The 12218-nt window shown below is 45.2% G+C and overlaps 1 protein-coding gene across 3 annotated transcripts in view; it reads left to right on the top strand.

Moving 5' to 3' along the window:
• HK2 (hexokinase 2) overlaps window positions 1–12218 on the top strand; it is a 61924-nt gene that overhangs the window by 22561 nt on the left and 27145 nt on the right. The window lies entirely within an intron of this gene.

Below are 12218 nucleotides of genomic sequence, written 5' to 3' on the forward strand. Positions count from 1 at the left end.
ATTGGGGAGGGGAACATGAGGGAATGCAATTTAAAATGGTCAACATCAAGGTTTTATGCTTTGTTAGTGCTGGCTCAGAGTTATGGAATGTGGCATTAAGGACTGACTTCTTCAGTAGGTAAAGCCTATCAAAAATGAAATTTCTGGGGGCGCCTGGGTGGCTCAGTTGGTTAAGCGTCGACTTCAGCTCACATGATCTCATGGTTCGTGAGTTTGAGCCCCACATTGGGCTCTGTGCTGACAGCTCAGAGCCTGGAGCCTGCTTCAGATTCTGTGTCTTCCTCTCTGTCTGCCTCTCCCCCGCTCATGCTTTCTCTTTCTCTCTCTTAGAAATAAATAAACATTAAAAAAATATTTAAACAATGAAATTTCTGCTTTGTTATTGGCACCCCAGTGAAGGGCTGAGAGGGAGACCCTTGGGGTCAGTTGTTTATAGGGATCTCTGCCTCTCCCCTAAATTGGTCACACAGCCCATGGGGCCTTGCTGCTGTGTTTGCTTCCTGGCCCAGGACACAGCCTGGGTTCTGTTGCTGCTACTGGTGGTTATGTGTCTCTCCCACAGAAGGCTAGGGGCTTTACTCAAGTGATGACTTTTCCACAATGTCCTTCCACAGCCTGTTCCTTGCCAGTATTATTTTTTGAATCTGGGTGATTAAACCTGGGATCTAAATCTCTGATCTAGAAGGACCTAATCTTTAAGTCAGTGGCTGTCTAACTTTTCTGGACTACAGGCTCATACCAAGAAACACATATGTATAATTATTTATGTACAGCTGGAACAAGTTTCAGGGGCCAATGTCTATTGTTAAGTGTGATGTAGTCAGATACATTGCAGTCTGTTCTTTAAAAAAAGCTGCTAGTCAGGAGCTGCTGAGTTTTTTCCAGCTTGCAGTTTGAAAGCTACTGCCTTAAAGGCTCCTCACCCAGTCTTGTCCTAGACTGGCATTTGTACAATTGACTACTTGGTGGGGAGGGAAGTGGTTTCAGGGCAGTGTGTCATGAGGGGGAGGATAGAATTCTAGTTTAAATGGGGTTGAATTCAAGCTGTGTGCTTTAGAGCAGCTTAGAACAGGTTAGAGCAGTGTGTGCCCTGGTCCTCCATTTTCTCACTTGTAAAAAGAACCATCAGGGGGTTGGTGATCCATGAATTAAGGGGGAATTGGATATGTGACCGTCTCATGTTCTGTAAACACGAGTCTGTGTGGCCACAACCCACCTCTGTGAGGCATGGCCAGCACCAAGTTCACTGAGAGAGGGCCCTGCATTTTGGAGCGAGGACCAGGTTCCAACTCTTGTTTGTATGGGCCCCAGCTGTCTAATGGTAGTGAAACTCATGGTAGAAAATGTGGGAGAGACTTCAGGAAGTTTCAGGCCATCCATTTATGATGGAGGCCTCCATTAACACTGAAGAAAAATGAACCTCCAAGTCATGGTTTGAATTCTGTGTGAGAAGGAAGGGAATGCCAGTGGCCAATGAGCCCGTGGGGACCGATACTAAAACATCTACACTTCATAGATTGTGTGGACCATGCAATGCAAAGAAACATAGTTGGCACAGATAAAGATGAAATATATGTAGATGGGCCAAGAATATCTTATTCACATGACTGTCAGTCAGGGTATATAAAAAAAATTCTCTCTCTTCCTCTGCCTCTCCTTCCCCCTCCCCACCCCCACCTCCCATAAATAGTTGAAAGATTTCTATAACAGACATCTATATACGGACTATCTAGATTCTTCTATGTTGGTATTTTACTAGATTTGCCTTACCAAACTCCTCAGTCCTAACCCATCAGTCCCTCTTGTTTTATTTGATGCATTTGCAAAGTAAATGACAGAAATCAGTTTATTTTCAACCCTAAAACTTCAATATGCACATTACTAACTAGATTTCAATATTTGTTGTTTTTAATGTAAAATTTACATACAATGAAATGACAAATTGTAAGTATCATCTGATGAGTTGACAAATACATAATACTTGTAATACAGTGTATATATCTAATACAACCTCCACTGAGATAGTGGATATTACCATCAGCCCAGAAAGTTCCCTCATGTTCCTTCCCAGGCAATCCCTGTCCTTGACCCCAGAAGCAATAACGTTAAAATTTTCCATGTGTATTAGTTTTGCCTGTTGAACAACTCTCCATAAATGTAGTCATTCGGTATTTACTCTTTGTGCAAGGCTTCATTTATCCATTATAATGTCGGCTTTATCCATGTTGTGTAAATCAGTATTTCATTCCTTTTGGTTGCTGATTTCATGGTATGATTGGAATCCTATATGACATGCATACTGATGGACACCTGGGCTGTTTCCAGGTTTCGCCTATTAGAACTAAAGCAGCTGTGGACATTTTTGCACGAGCCTCTTTGTGGACTCACGTTTTCATTTTCTTAGGTCAAAAACTAGCAGTGGGATTTCTGGGCCATAAAGTTTGGTGTATATTTAAGAAACTGCAAGACCTTCCCCAAAGTGGTTGAACCCCATTCCATTTTATATTTTACACTCCTACCAACGATGTGAGAGTTCTGCTTTTCCCTTATCCTTACCAATATTTGTTTTCTATACCCTTCCCCTCCCTTCTTTTGTTTTTTGCAGTACAGCATTGAATAAAGAAAGCATTCATTTGTATCTGCCAGGGACCCCATCATCTCTGACCTCTCTGGAGGCAGCCCTAACCTAAACTATGGCTGTGCTTGTGTTGTGGTGCAGCCCCACCCGCAGTCCTGTTGGGGGGCCTACTGCATACATCACAGGGATGTGGTTTTCAGAGGACAGTTCCATCTTAAAAGTTAACGTGAGAATAATTGATACCATTTAATGAGTATCCACAATGTCTGTGATAGGCTATTCACATAAATAATCAGTTTTATTCCCCATGCAAACTCTGTCAGAGAGACATTCCAATTTAAAAATAAGGCAACTGAGGCTAAAAGAAGGTTGGTGATTGCCAAGGTCACACATGGCCAGTGAATGGCAGAGGTGAAGAGTTTGGGTTTAAAGATTTAAGCAGATGTAGTCCTCACTCCGTGCCCATTAGGTTCATAATTTACATCAGCTCATGTTGCTGAACAAAAGTTTCTAGAGCAAATTGGACTAGCATCTTTGTAAATACGTCATAAATACAGGTTGGCTTTGTACCGTCAAAATAAGAAGCCCAAGTACAACCCACACGAGAATCTACGAATTTTTCAGATGCAAGTCCCAATTTAGAAATAAAATATCTTTGTAGTGTTTTTATCACCCTCTTGTTAGGCAAGATTGTTTAGATATAAAAATGCCTTGTAAGGCAGAGTGAGTTGAAGGCTTTGCTGTATTGATCATCTGATAATTCCCCACTTCCCTAAATTGTTAATTATTTTCATAGGTGACTACATCTTTACTATCTAGCCAGATTGAACTCCTTGGAGAGTAGGGGATGATGATGATGATGATGATGATGGTGATGGTGATGGTGATATTACAACTGTAGGCTTATTAAATGCCAACTACTGTGCTAAGCACTGTATTTGAGCAATCCCATTAATTCTGACAGTGACCCAGTGGGAGGCACTATGAACCCCATTATATGGAAAAAGAAACCAGATTTGTTTGATTAGCCAACTTGCCCAAAGTCACATAGGGAGCAAATGGAAGGGTTTGATTTTAAGCCAGCCAGCTGTGTGCCAATGCTTGGGTACTTAGGCACATCCCAAGCAGTGCATTTTATGCTTATCTGCCACCTTCACCCTCCACCCCCTGCTAGCACAGGGCATTCATTCTCCTAGTAACTCAGGTCTACCTCTTCAGTTTGGCTCCAAAGAGTCCCCACCGAGTCTGGTCCTCTGTGAGGCAGCACTGTGCTAAGCTGCCTTGTGCCCTGCCTCTGAAGAGTGAAAATCGTCCTTGGAGAGGTAAGGCTTACACAGATGAAATGATTATAGAGTGATACTCAGTCGTGTAATGCAAGCACATGATATGAAAAAAACTAGGCTGCTGATAGGTTGCACAGTGGCTGTTAAAACCCGAAAGGAGTCCTTATCTTGGTTGCTCAGCATTATATCAACAGGCGTGCAGTGGAGTCAGATCAACCAGCACACAACACAAGTTAGTGGATTTTTATGGTGCCTGGAATAAGCCAAAGATTGTATTGATAAGAGGCCTTCATATAATATAGTAGCTAGAGTTTATTAAACATTTACATGTGGCTGGCATTGTGCCAAACACCTCACACATTCATTGCATTGAATCTTGGCCCAAAACTCTGTGTGTGTGTGTGTGTGTGTGTGTGCACACGTGCACACCCCTGTGCCTTGGGGAGTGGAGAGGTGGTGCTAGAGAGAAGGTTATTGCTATTCCATTTTAACAGATGATGAAACTCGAGTATCAGGTTTCTAATAATTTACTTGAAATTGTATGACTAATATATGTTAAAACCGGATTTGAACCCCTGGTCTGCCTGCCTGAAAATCTTAACACACTCAGAGCCTACAAAGTATTGAAACATATTTTAATCCTTTGAAGGGTGGTTTCACATCTATGGAGTGAATGCAACACTTCTGTGACTGGAACATATTTCGAGCTTAAGAAACGTTTCCTGAGTATCAAAACACCAGGATGGTGCTTTCCGGTGGTGTTCTGGGAGGTTTGGGGGGCACCTAATGTGTTTAGGTCCTCCAGCCCCTTTCCTTCAATTGGTGCAGCTCTGTTTTTCTCCAGTTTTACATTTTGGCATTTGGCATCTTATTACTTAAATGATTAGAAGACCAATGGCGTAGAAGATCAGATTACCCCATTCCTTGATTGCTGTAGACCCAGCATTGACTGTGTCATTTGATACCTTTAATAACATGGAGTTACTTTATTTCTGAGCTATTGAGTGGGGTCCAGCATTGTATGGTAATGGGGTAGTAGGGATCTTGGGGCTTAAAAAAAGGCTGCCAGATGTGGTAGTGGCTGTGGTGGTTCCAGGTACATGGGAAATAACATGCCTCAAAACCTGTGTCTGCCGAAGATAGTTTTGCTGGATTACCTATCCAGGACTTGGGTTGGAGATCATGCCATACATTCTTAGAGCAGTCTATTGCAGTATGCTAGCAGGCCCTTGAAAACTAAAGAATAAACAGGATCTCCAACCCAGGGCTACTCCATGGAAGAAGATTGAATGTTCAGTGCAGTCATCTGGGGCCCCTGGAGGTGTTCTTGCTATGGCAGGGCAGGCAGGAGCTACTCCCTTTTGGGGCATTGAATTATGAAAGGGCCATTTCAGGGACTGGATGTGAAAGTGTGGATATGTGTCTTTGACCTACCTCATGGTTCAAGGCTGCATGTGTCTGGCATTAGATGACAAGAGGGGATGACCTTATGGTTGGATATAACATGGCCCTGGGGTGACCAGCCATCCTGGTGTGCCTGGCACGCTCCCAGTTTTAGCACTGAAAGTCCCATGTCAATCTTGAGCAAACAGAGGTGGTTGACTATTGTACATAGTCCTGGAAACCAGGGCTTCATCATTGCTTGGCCCAAGAGTCTTGTGGCATCCTCCTCACCAGCTCTGGTTCTAGACCCGTCATCCACAGTGCTACTGAAGACCTCTTGAAAACAAAGCTAACCCTGTGCTTAAAATCCGGCGTTCTTGGCATTGGCATTTGCTACATGTATGTAGCCATGCTGTAGGATCCCTACGTTGCAACCACTCCTGATGTGCCATTCTCTGAACACACCATCAACTTCCGCACCCTTATGTATGTCCCCCTTTCCATGTCTGGCAACTTCATCCCATCCTCTCAGACCTGGCTGTCTTGTGTTGCTTCCCAAGAAGCCGTCCTTGTCCAAGCAACCAATCATTCCTTCTTATTGGTGCTCCTACCATGTACTAGCCACAGTGCATCTAACTACTTCCTTTCTCCCCGTACGGTCAGGTACTGGGTTGCACACAGCACCAGGTAGCCGAGAAGCGGTGAGTGTTGTGTTCAGTGCCCAGTGTTGAAATAGCTAATTGCAGACTGGGAGGCACTTTGTTGGCAGGGCCTAGAATAGATTTTCAGTGTTTGACTCTCAACATAGTGATTTTTAAAATGTTGGTTTTAGTAGTGGACCCCATTCCCAACCTTAAACAAAATGAAATCTTATGTAGAACCCCATATCTAAGACAGTGAAAGTAGAGGAAAGAGATATAATTGGAAGTAAGGAGGTGGGGGGTGAGGTTGTACCTTGATTGGCCTTCCTTGACCCACTGAGGCCAGATTCACCACCTTCAAGGATCCCAGAACTCTGGGAATGCTGCGTAAAAGCCGCTTATTCAGAAAGAGGCTTCTGGAGCTTGTGGTTCTGAAGAAGCTCTGGGGTGAGGGGACTGGGCTCTGGCTCCAACCATAACCCTGCGGGGCACTGCCCCTTCTAAAAGAATGTGGTTGCCTTTGACGAAGGTCACTGTTGCTTCAAAAGACAAAACCAAACCAAAGCTGTTTGCAAGTCACTGTTAGAGCACTGGTGGGCGCAGTGCTGCAAGTGCTGCTGGGAGGAACAGGTGGTGGAGCTATTTTAATTAGTGACAAGTACTTAATGATTGAAAATAGATCCTGTTGGAAAATTCAGTTGGCCCTTGCCTTTCGTTCCTCAAAAATTGTGTGGACATTGCCAGGTACAGGCCACGTATTTGTGTGCTGTTAACAATGAGGGAGTTACGGCCTGCTCCGACACATTCTGGTGTCTGATCCACCAACCTGATGGGGACTGTCACGTTCAGGTGGCCAGTCTAATGCCATTTTAGTTTTCCTCAGCCTTTCCCTGAGACAGGTGAGTTCCCAGGAGAAATTGAAACCCTTTTATCTTGCTGACCTTATGTATTTGATAAGAGCCTCACTGCAAGTGGGCAGAATGGTAGTCCAGGATCCAACAAACACACTCTGCCAGACAGAACACCTCGGATCTTAACTGTTGGGCAATTTGATGGGGATTGGAGGGTGGTGTGACTTAATGCCCCTGTCGCCAGTTCCTCTTCACTGGGTGCCAGCAGCGCTTCTTTGAGTCCTTGTTTTCTTTCAGAAGAGGGTTAGTATCTCTTCTCTTGTCTGGTTGTGGAGGGAAATGCTTTTAATTAGGAGGACCTTCAGCAGAGAGGGCCTGGTGGGAACAGAGTTTCTATGTGATTGTCTGAGATAGCAGCAACTTGTGGCTACGAAAAAGCCTGCATCAACAAGCTTTGGAAGGTTCTGGGCTCCTGGGGGAGAAGGACGCTTCACCTCTGGCCAGAGGATGTGTGTCTGCCAGCTCCCGTTCAAGTCCGAGAGCACTTGGCCATCCAGTAGGCCTGGGGGTGGGGGGTGGAGATGGACTGCAGTCACTGATAAAAGATTAGGGTGTCTTTGCTTTCTTTTTCAGGCTTTCTGAGGCTTATTTGCCTCATCCTGGATTCTGTGCCAGGTCCTCCTCAGCTTCCAGGAACGAGAGACATGGGTATGGTGCAGTGGGATAGGCATGGGCTCTGAGGTCAGATGGACCCAGCAGTCATTTATCCCTGCGTGACCTTAATCAAATGACTCAATTTATGAACTACAGTATCACTTCCTCTGACACCCAGGCCAGCTTGGAGGTTGCTGGTGACCTCTGGCATTATATACTTTTGGCATTATTAAAGAAGAATTCCTTATTTGAGGATTTACAACTTTCCCATGAAGGAACCTCCTTGCTCATCGCAATAGAAAACTTTGCTAGAGAACCAGACCTGAATTATGAATCTTGGTTTCAGTTACTTGACCTGAGTCTTGGTTTTTTCATCAGGAAAATTGGGATTTTAATGCCCCATAGGGTTGCTGAGGTAATTAATGACTAATGCTTATAAACAAAGTGACCATCACTTAACAAATGTTAGTTTATCTTCCATTAAAAACACCTACGTGTTGGGCTCTCAGTCAACTCAATCTCCCTTATACCTGCCTCTGCCTTTCCATTGTTTCATTACCACAGTCATCCAGATGCCAATGATGAAGTCTGAACTCTGTCCCAGGGATGAGAGAGATGAAGACGGGGTTCTGTCTTCATTTTGCTATAAAATCACCTTAAAAAAAGAGCGGGAACTGAGAAATTAGCTCAAATGGTAGAGTGCTTGCTTAGCATGTGAGAAGTAGTGGGATCAATGCCCACGTTCTCCACAGCTGAATTTTATGAAGGGGGTTCTCCCACCTGGGCCAATTTACACGAAAATGGTGGCCAAGGGAAAATGGTGGCCATGTGGCGAGCAGCTGGGTGCCCCTAGCAATGTGCCTACTGTGAGCGATGGATGGGGTGGGGGAGCTTCAACAACAACAACAACAACAACAACAACAACAACAACAACAACAAAGAAATACAGAAGATTAATTTGATCTTTCAAATAAACCTCAAGTGGAACTTCACTTCCTTTATTTTAGCAGCGATGGTGGCCACATTTAGGAGGAGTTGGGGGGTGTTAGAAAGGGAGGGCTACTACTGTAATCTTCAGAATTTCTATGGACAAAACCTAAAACCCAGAAACCACAAATACTTTGACAACATAAAAATTAAAAAGTTTCTGCATGCCAAAAATGCCGCAAATAAAATGAAAAGACAGATATCCAACTGGAAAAAATAATTATAAATATACAACCAAAAAACTATTTTCTTTAATATACAAAGAGCTCTTTTAGGCTATTAAGAAAATAATGAATGTATTTTAAAAAAAGGCAAAAGATGTGACTAGAAAGTTCACAGAACAAGGAATTCCAAAGGCCAGTTAACAATTCAAAAAGTGTAACCTTACACAAAAGAAGGAAACCAAGTTTAAAAAAGGAGATACCACTTAGACCAAAGAAGTTGGCAAAGATTAATTGCCACATAACATGAGACCCTGGTGAGAACAAAACTTAGCTGTTGGTTTGTGTGGAAATTGTTGAGAACTCTTAGGCATGAACTTGTAGGCAATGTCTTCCAAATTAAAAACACAACGTCCTTAGAACCAGTGATTCCAACCCCTTTCTTTGAATGTGTCTGTTAACAGCCTCCACTGTCTTTATAAAATAAATGTACCTAAGGACACCCAAGAAACATTAATAGTGATTATTTGGAGAAGAAGAGATTTGCTTTTTGTTTTTCCCACTTTTGTACTGTTTGAGCTTTTTTAGAAAAAAAATCAGATGTTCATATTTTATTATTTTTAGAAAGTTAAATTGCTTTCCAGACATAACAGCATGCTCAACAATGAAAGAAACCTTACCTCTGACCTGATGGTCTCATGTATAAACTGGTTGGTATTCAGACATTTTGTTTAACAAATGAACCATCAACGAGCAAATGCAATAGGAGATGTTTTCTTAATATGTTGCCTCAAATATGTTACCAGCTATAATTCAGCAGAATGATTTCTCTGGACCTTATTGGGTCCTCTGTCACATGGCTGTGCACTTTAAGAAACCTACTGTGGGCATGTTTTCCAGCCCTAGAGCCTTGCTCCCACCCCTGTCTAGTCTGACGGTCCCAGGCCCATAGATGTGATGCTCCTTCATGCTCCATCATACACTCCTCTGTCTGCTCTCGGCTTCTGGAATGTCCTAAAAGGTTCACGGTGGAGGTGGGACTTGAGCCACTTGAGTAGGTGTAGGTAGGGATTGGAGGGCCTGAGAAGAACTACATAATCAACAAAAGAATAGAACAGTAGTTTTATTGATGGTTTACTGTGAACCTACATATTTGTGCATAGTGTGTTTGGTATTTCATGTTCGCCTCACAACCCCTGGGAGAAGTCAGCATTAGGGGCCATGTTCTGTAGGTGAGGTGACATGCTCAGAGGCCACATAGGTAGTGAGGAAGCTGAGCTGGAATTCAAAACAAAGCCTGTCTGCCCATCTCTGAAGGCCCAGCCCTTCACCACTGCTCTGTGGGAGCCTCTCACGCATGGTGTGGGGTGAGCACTAGGAAGGGTCTGTCCACTGTCCCACGAGGTCACCTTAGGATTTAGCTCCAGGAGTCCTGGTGCTGGGTCTGCCTCAGAGACATTAGACCCTGGGAGGAGTACAGTCCTTGGCTGTGGTAGTTGTGATCCCATGTGTTTGCAGAAGGGGTGCCGGGGAGGAGGGATGCAGAGGAATGTCTGTTCCGGCAGAGTCTGAAAAGAAAGCAAGGGATGACATTCCTTCCTGGGAACGGAGGCTGGGCTGGCCTTGAATCATGACCCCCGTGGTCGCCGATTCAGCGCATTGCATGCATCCTAGGCTACAGAGTGCTGATGCAGGCAGTTCATCTTTGATTTTCCTTTTCATCCCCCATGACAACCACCACATAGCTTTTCCTGCAGTCTGGCTGGGTTCCCACTACCAGGGGAGGCTCAGAACTGGAGTGCCTGGAAAAGTCGCCCATGGCCACGAGAGGGGCAGAGTCACCCCAGCTGGGGTTGATGTTGCCCCAGCTATTTAACAGCTGTAGCTGGTGGGGTTGGGAGGCTCTCCAGATGCCAGAGAGGGGACTGAAAAGTAGCGCCCCAGAGGAGGAATGCTGAAGTCACTGGGGCAGGTTCCAATGGCTTTTCTTGGACAGGTTCCTTCTGTCCCCGCTGGTGAGGGTGATTTAGCTTTTCAGTCTGAGAGGCAGCCCTAACAGTGGGCCTGGGGGACGCCAGTGTGGGGGTTGGGCAGTGTGTGGAGGCCTGGATGGAAAGTTTCTAGTACTTATGGAGTGTGTCCTAAGTTCTTGGCACTGTGCTGGGTGTTTAAGGCACAGTGTCTAGTTTTTCCCCTCATAACAACTACCTGAACTATGATGTTCCCATTTCAGAGATGAGCCAGTTGAAGCTCAGGGACTTGCCATGGCCAACATGGCCAGAGTTCTAACACAGGTAATGTGGGCTCCAGAGCCAGGCTCTGTATGTTGCTACTCCCAGACCACAGTTGTGTGCTCTTAGGCTGTGGGTTGTGCCCTCAGGGAGCTGGGCAGAAGTAGCTTTTCTCAGGGCCAAACAGTTATTGCTGCCGAGAGGGCCTGGACACAGAATGGATCCATGTTGGCTCATTCAGTCAGAGCTTTTCCCTGCCCCTCCCAATCCATTCTGCTGTACTTAAGTGGCTGTCACCCACCTGGAAATGGGCTGAGTGTTGACAAATATGCCAATAAGTGAATTCCCTAGGAAATAATTCTGTTTCCTTCGAGAAGGAGTGGGGCAGGGCAGTGGAAGACTGGTGGAACCACTGCTTGTGGGGGAGGCTGCTGAGGGAGTGAGCCCACCTCCCCCAGCCGTTGCCTGCCCTGCCAGCCCCCAGCCCTGGCTCTGGCCTCCGTGCCTCTTCAGCACTTTTGTTCTGTGCCATACAATGGAGCGTGTCCCTGCAACCAGCTGTATTATTGTCTGGAATCTGGATGTTTCCTGTCGACACTGCTCGTTTCCTGGGGAGGAGGGACTGTGCCTTCCTGGTGACACCTGAAGATCTTGACCCACTTGTGTTTGCGGAGTCTCCCTGTCCCGCCTTTATCCCCGCTCTGTAGCCTGCCTGCGTGGATCAGCTGAGTGGCCTGACTCTTGTCTTACATACCCTTGGGTCAGCATTCTCTCACATTCTAATAAGCCTGGGATCTTTTTGGGGGGCACCTGATTGGCTGGTTTGCTAGGCCTCTTAATTTATAGCCATTGGATCCCATTCGCGTCATCACATGACCCTCTTATCCTGCCATAGGATATTGCTATCATTGTATTCAAACATTAAAAAGTAAATTTTGTATGGGGACCACAATTTGGCTGAAGACCCAGGGGCCCATAGGCCTATAGCAGTGTGCTGGGTGTCCTGGGGCACGAAGAGCAAAACTGAGGCGTGGACTCCTGGTACGGAGCTTGATGGGCCCCTTGAGCTTGATGGGGACTTGGCTGAAAGTCCCTGGGAAATAGTTAGCTCTTGTGAGGGAGTGGGTACCTATCATTGGATGTGAGGCTGTGTCATTGTGTGAATTTTTATTTTTTATTTTTTAATGTTTATTTTATTTTTGAGAGAGAGAGAGAGAGAGAGAGAGAGACAGAGCGCAAGTGGAGGAGGCTCAGAGAGAAAGGGAGACACAGAATCCAAGCAGGCTCCGGGCTCTGAGCTGTCAACATGGAGCCTGATGCAGGGCTTGAACTCTCGAACCTCGAGATCCCAACCTGAGCCGAAGTCAGACACCTAACCGACTGATCCACCCAGGCACCCCTCATTGTGTGAATTCTAAAAGTAATATAAAGGTGCATTAAGAAAAAGAA

This window comes from Leopardus geoffroyi, chromosome A3 (assembly GCF_018350155.1).
Source record: "Leopardus geoffroyi isolate Oge1 chromosome A3, O.geoffroyi_Oge1_pat1.0, whole genome shotgun sequence".
Taxonomy (NCBI): domain Eukaryota; kingdom Metazoa; phylum Chordata; class Mammalia; order Carnivora; family Felidae; genus Leopardus; species Leopardus geoffroyi.